This window comes from Dreissena polymorpha, chromosome 3, assembly GCF_020536995.1.
Source record: "Dreissena polymorpha isolate Duluth1 chromosome 3, UMN_Dpol_1.0, whole genome shotgun sequence".
NCBI lineage: Eukaryota > Metazoa > Mollusca > Bivalvia > Myida > Dreissenidae > Dreissena > Dreissena polymorpha.
In genome coordinates, this window is record NC_068357.1 from 42,439,500 (window position 1) to 42,446,734 (window position 7,235).

A 7,235-nucleotide genomic window follows, 5' to 3' on the forward strand; every position below is an offset into this window, starting at 1 on the left:
ATTTAATTTTGAAATGTATTTACGTGCAAGGAGGTACTCGAACCCATGACCTCGACATTTAAAGTACATACAATATTATCGAAAAAGATGCAAAAAAGCATGAAGCCGAAAAGTCTGACTCTTTACGTACGTAACAGACTTGACTGTGCAGATAAGCTCTTAGACAAGCCTGATATATAGGTCCCAATACACTAAGTATTTCCATATATAATCAATGTTAAAGCGACAACTTAAATCAAAAATAAAGGAAACAGTTTGCACAAAGAGACCCACATTACAATAACTTTTCTGAAAGAGCATTTACAAATTAATTGATTTTAACAATACATAAGGTATGACATGTTATTTGCAAGAAAGAGATGACAACAAATCAAAATCGCCGGTTTTTGCACATTTTTTTTTCGACCCTTTCTAGTGGAATGTAACCCGTTTCACCGTCATGTTTTATTGTACTCTATAACTTTACCATATTTCAGTTATTTAGAACTGAACGTTTATGCTTATCCGATCGTTATGTGCAAAAGATAAAAGCAGAACAACTGTCTAAAGTGTAAACATTACTTCAAGTAAAATATATTGATTTTTAGAGAGTACAGCCCTACATGACGCGATTATTTAGTATATTGTTACCCATGTCAAAACGTGTAGATAATACAAACACCAAAACGGGGGCCCGTTACCACGATGCTGAGATGAAGAGTACACAAACAACTGCCATCCATGCCTTCAAGGGAACACATGATTTAACGGTTTAACACTTGTCGAAGATTTGAATTGGTGGCCTTAGTTTTCACTTCACGTGAGTCGCTTTTAAACAAGGGCATACCCAAAAAACAAACCCTTAAACTAACTTGAACGGAAACGAGGGCACGAATAATGCATTTGGAGTGGTTATTCTGCGATTGTTTACAATAAAACGATGTGACTTAGTTGTTGACCTCATTTACATATGTTCAAACGTGGCGCATATCATGTTTAGCTTAACATTTTGACCTCATCTCATTAACATTAAATCATAAACATGGATTCCAGAGTGGAAACAAGTATTTCCTAATAGTTGACCTGGTTGTCAAGTGTCTGACCTCATTAACCCGAATTCGAATATTGATAAGATATTGTAACGAAACACATATTGACGAAATTTCATTTAATATTCAATTTTGATTATGTATTCTAGAGGTGGCATACGTTTTTTTAAGACCTAGATTTGATCCAGTAGGGAAATATTAAAAAAGGTCTATGTACTGTTAACATAAACATTCTGACCAGGTTGAGTCAAGTTGAGTCATCAGTTCGGTTTCTATTTTGCTCTTTATGCTTATCTTGGGTTAGACCTGTCGTCGTTATTTTCTTCAAAATGCCAACGGCCGATGTAAATCTTAAACCAAGAATCCCAGGAGGATAGGTATGAGGACTGCTGTCAAAAGTTGTCATAAGAACACGACATCGAAATTTATAAACTGACATTCTACGGACTAGACAGGCTTTTCTGTCCAAATAAACACCTCGAAGACCGATGTAGACCGAGCTTTGACAGATATATCTTACGTAAACAAAACTATAACGCCCGACGTGGGGCTCGAACCCACGACCCCGATATTAAGAGTCTCGTGCTCTACCGACTGACCTAAGGCTGCTGCTCATGAGTCTCTGTATCGCTACCAAGAATCCGACCAAAAAAGGCTAAGAACGTGGAGCAATTATATTGCATAATTTCATGTTAATTTGCGCTAAATTAAAGTTGTATTAATCTTTTTTTTTATATATAAAAACGTGTTCATCCCTGACTCTTTTCTTATTAAATAAATAAACTAAAAGATTAGAACAGAGGCCTTTTTATTACATAGATATCTGTTATTATGCATAAAAAGATTAATAAGCATGTTTATTATATATAAACTGATGAACAACTGTTTCTTTTTAAATTTAAAAGAGGCAACCATGGACCTATACAATCAAAGTATATGTCCCTGAAGCAACACATGCTAATATATACATATTCACAATCTATGATTCTTATATAATATTAACCTTTTTTACTGTCATTTCCACTCCCGTTTGGAATATTCGATCTATAAAAAGTCATAATAAAAAGGGTATTACAATCCATTCGAGGTTTATGTTGTATAATTACTGTGTTACTCAGATATGTTATTGATATTATATTTCTTTAATTTATTTGTATATAATTATTATAAATGCAAAAAAATGTCTCTATTCAACTTTTGACTTCCACCAGGATTTGAACCTAGATCTTTCACTGTGAGAGTGAACGTGTTACCATTACAGAAGACTTAACTTTAACTAAAATTCTCCTCTGCTTTTACAAGGGCTTGGAACCTTCTGTTAAAAAATAATGTAAAACATCATTTTTTACCAGGCAGCATGAAAATTTTAGTGTTTTTTGTCATTGCTCTCACTGTCACTGATAACGGTACATACACAAAACAAAAACTTTCACTGTCAGCAGTACTTCACAACAAAATAAACTGTCACTTTCAGTTTTGATCACACAATACACTGTCACTTTCAGTTTTGATCACACACTACACTGTCACTTTCAGTTTTGATCACACAATACACTGTCACTTTCAGTTTTGATCACACAATACACTGTCACTTTCAGTTTTGATCACACACTACACTGTCAGTTTCAGTTTTGATCACACAATACACTGTCACTTTCAGTTTTGATCACACACTACACTGTCACTTTCAGTTTTGATCACACAATACACTGTAACTTTCAGTTTTGAGCACACAATACACTGTCACTTTCAGTTTTGATCACACAATACACTGTCACTTTCAGTTTTGATCACACAATACACTGTCATTTTCAGTTTTGATCACACAATACACTGTCACTTTCAGTTTTGATCACACAATACACTGTCACTTTCAGTTTTGATCACACAAAACACTGTCACTTTCAGTTTTGATCACACAATACACTGTCTCTTTCAGTTTTGAATACACACTTAACTTTCTCTTTCAATTTTGAATACACACTAAACTGTCTCTTTCAGTATTTGACACACAAAAAACTGTCACAATCAGTAATCAACTATAAATGCACTGTCACTTTCAGTTTTGCACAAACAAAAAAGTTTTTTGCACATATTTGAAAAGAATAATCAATATTGCACAAACACAAACGTCGTCACTCATCTTTCCTCCTCCCATAGCCTCTATCCATTAGTAGCTCTTTCCAAGCCTCAAAAGATGTTGTGGCAGTGGTGGAACAGTACCAGTTACCGAAGTACTGCCTATGGATGGCACTGGTACGTTCCTGTACACACTTTTTACACATGATTTTATCTGATTTTTTTGTGTATTTTCTGGTATGAACACCCAACTGCTGTTGCTTTATCTTCCTCTTCCTATACTGCTGCGTAGTATAGGGCACATCCATAGCGGAGCAAGAGGAGGCGAAAGGTACACTACCACTTGGTGTAGCCATTATTACTAAAGGTTGGGGCTTTGGGAGGATCTATGGTGTTGGTACTTCAATGTTGATTTCCGGAGAAGCAGACTCCCTAAGGATTGGCACCGGAGCAGCAGACACCCTAGGTACTGGCGTATCAAGATGGTGGCGCTGTTTTATCCTGGCTGTCCCTGCTGTGTTGGCTGGGCACTGAAAGACATGGGCGTCAGTTCGCCCTGAAGGCAGCTGCTGGGGTTGGCTTCGCGGAGGAGGAAGACTGTGCCTGGCTGTCTGTGGAGGCTGTTCATACCGGACACCCTGGTTAAGAACCAGCCTATCCAGAGCCTTTCATCGCTTACTCTGCCTGTAAGCGAGATAAAGAGAAAGTATTAAATGATATAACTAAACAATGGAAACTTAAAAAAAAGACTCGTTGCAACTTGCAGGATTCATTAATGCAGACTATTTCTTCACATTTTTTTCATAAATTGAAACAAACATTTGACCACTGAAAACCAATTGTAAAATTAAATAACAAAAGCAGCAAACTTATTCATTTTAAAATAAGTATTCTCTGTTTATTAGCATATAATCAGGAAATTTGCAAATCATCATAAAATCCTAATATTTGTACATCTGAAATGATTAAGTTCTTATAAAATATTTGTACAGCTGAAATGAATAAGTTCTTATAACGTATATGTACAGCTAAAATGATAACGTATACGTACAGCTGAAACGATTAAGTTCTTATAACGTATATGTACAGCTGAAATGATTAAGTTCTTACCATTGAGTGAAAGTTCCCCGGCTTAGATGAGGCAGCTGGAGTTTCGTTTCCCTTGTAACTCTGGCATTTCCATGGATCAAATTCCGTATGTTTTCATACGCCTTTGACACCATGGAAATTTGCTGTTTGTTTTTTGGAAAAACGCTCAACAGGCGGATAATGGTTGCCTCCGTGTATCGGTTGCAGTCAGGGAAACTTCCTGGTCCAGTGTTGGGTCCAAGTAAACATCTGCAAGAATAATGAAGTTTGATTAAAATGATTTTTTTCATAACCCTATACATTTTGCATTTAATATGCATTTAAACATTTTTGTCTGATGTTATTTTGTGCTCACTTATCTGAAGCATGCACAACTAAATTATTCATGCTATTGATTTTTATGCTTTGCATTTATATTTCAATGCTAATTTAAATACTGTTTTAACCAAGTGATTTTAGTGATATATGGCCATAATAATAATTGAATGTGTACACTGTTAATTGTTCACAGGTATGATACCTATTCCTTTGACATAATTGTTTGTTTCTCACCTTTGGGTGGCTTCGACGCCTGGAGCAACTTTTTTCTTTGTGGCTCGAAACCTTCCTTTCAGGTGGGAGGGAAAGCGCTCTGCGAAAACTGTTGGCCGTTTGTCGTACTCCGACATAGCCTCCCAAAGCACTACCACCTGGTCAACCTGGCTGTTGGTCAGTGCTCCACAGTCACGGATGTTCACGAAGAACTCCGCCATGGCCACAACCTTGTCGTATCCAGGGATGTCATCTGGTCCAACAGTTTCCTGAAAGCCAACAAAAACATAATAAGATCGGTACACAGTAATGAAATCAATATTATAGTGACAATAAAAAAGTGTATGAAGTCTTAACTTATGATTTAAGATTAATGAAATCTTATAGCTTATGAAAATACACACATGTTCAAGTACATTCCTAGGAAATGCCATTACCGGGCTGTCTTTCTTTTTATTCAGACAAGATTGACTTTCAATATCAAAAGTAATAATTGAATGCAAAGGCCGATAACATGTCCCTAGTGAACATAACTGCTCTTTTATGTTACATTTAATTACAACATTGCACTTAAACAAAGCTTACAGTATCGCAAGCAGGTGCGCTGCGCTCTTTTTGCACACTTGTTGCAGTCGGTTGAGGGTGTTGAGCAGGGCCAGACCAGGCTGCAAGGTATTCTACCTCTGTTGGCAAATGAAGTATTGGGCTAGAAGGACGCTCAGTTACTGTTGTCGTAGTCGACGCTTCAGTAGCTCCAGTAACTGAGGTTGTTGATTCTTCTAACACCATAGTATCATCACCAGCAGTGGCAGTCAAGCCCTCAGTGGAGACAGTGAGGTCTTCCACACTGTCAATGGAGTCAGTAAGGACTTCATCCTCCTGAACAGGGTCTTCCTCAGCCTTGGTCTCGATAGCCTCTAGAGTCTGTACATAGTCCTCCAGAATCTGGCCTGTCTGGTTGTACAGGCACTCTATACCGATCAATTCATCTAAAATGTAAACATATATTTATGAATAAAAAAATAAATGAATTTTACAAAATGTCTCACAGTGCTAATGAAAAAAAAGCTGAAATCCATCACCTTTTAATAAAACCTTCATCCCTGAATAGAATGAAAGCATTTCTATTTGAAATATAATAGAGTAATTTAATTCAGGATGATCAATTTAAGACTGAAAATAAATGATAAAGAACAGACTATGATATATATCAACACTCAAGAGCATGCCATAATGTATACCAATACAGCAAACAGCACAATTTTTACAATTTACTATGCCTGTATAAAATCAGCTATATATATAATATATATATATATATATATATATATATATATATATATATATATATATATATATATATATATATATATATATATATATATATATATATTAACAACAATGTACAATTTTCATGCATTTAAAGGTACATCCATTATTTTGTACCCACACAAGTTAAACAAATATATAGCATTAAATAAATAATCAACCCAACCAAAAACACCAATACAATCATGATAATATTTATCTAAAAAATTAACCACTTCAAGAATCGTCCTTATAATTCTGTATCAGCAATACACAATGTACAAAAGTATGATCTGATAAGGGGCGAGAATTTTTTTCAATAAATGTATGTTACTGTAAATGTTAAAGTACCTGTGTGCTTCCTCGGTTCATGATAAGTGGGACAGATTTTTTCCCCTAGCACCTCCATGCCGAGTTTGTTTGCTTCGTGTTGGAGCAAACCACTGTAGCATTGCGTGTCCCTGCCCGCTGTTGTTGCTTCCACAGCCCGATCCTCATTCCACCTAAACAGGCCATCCAGAAGGGAGGCTTGAAAAAGCACTGGATTTGCTAATGTTCCTGAAAAAAGGAGAAGCCCTTAAATATATTTTAAACCCGAATATTGTAATAACTAAAGAACTCTTTATAGTCAGCCAGACAAGTTTTTATCAAGATTGTACATTGGCTTACGTACAATAATATTCTGATTCGGAAATATACATTTTGTTTCTTGTATCAATCAAAAGTATGTATAGTTTCTTATAACAATCGGTACTGAATTTTAAATAGAAACATGTACTTTAAAATGTTGTTCATATGCAAACTGTACAATATACTAATAACAAATATAATGCGACTTGTCCGGAATAAAATGTTGCTGTTATTTTACCTGAAATAAACCTGTTAAGGTGCAGGTGAAAACATTCCAAGGATGTTGAGCCCCTAGCACATCTGAAGACTGGCAGGTCCACTCCCCCTTTCTTCATGGTGCCTGTTTGGGTGTACAGAGCCACACCAGCAGGATCCTGCAGGCATTTCACATGTTTCTTTTGGGACTCCCAGATTGCCTGCATTCTCCTCTGTTCGATAAGTGGCACACCCAAAGTATCCCTACCGCGAACACCAGCAAAGGATTGAATCAGCCGTTGGATCATTTGAGTGGTCTCCTCCACACCTCGAGTGCTTCAACGGCAGTGCAAAGCCATCTCTGGGCGACGTAAC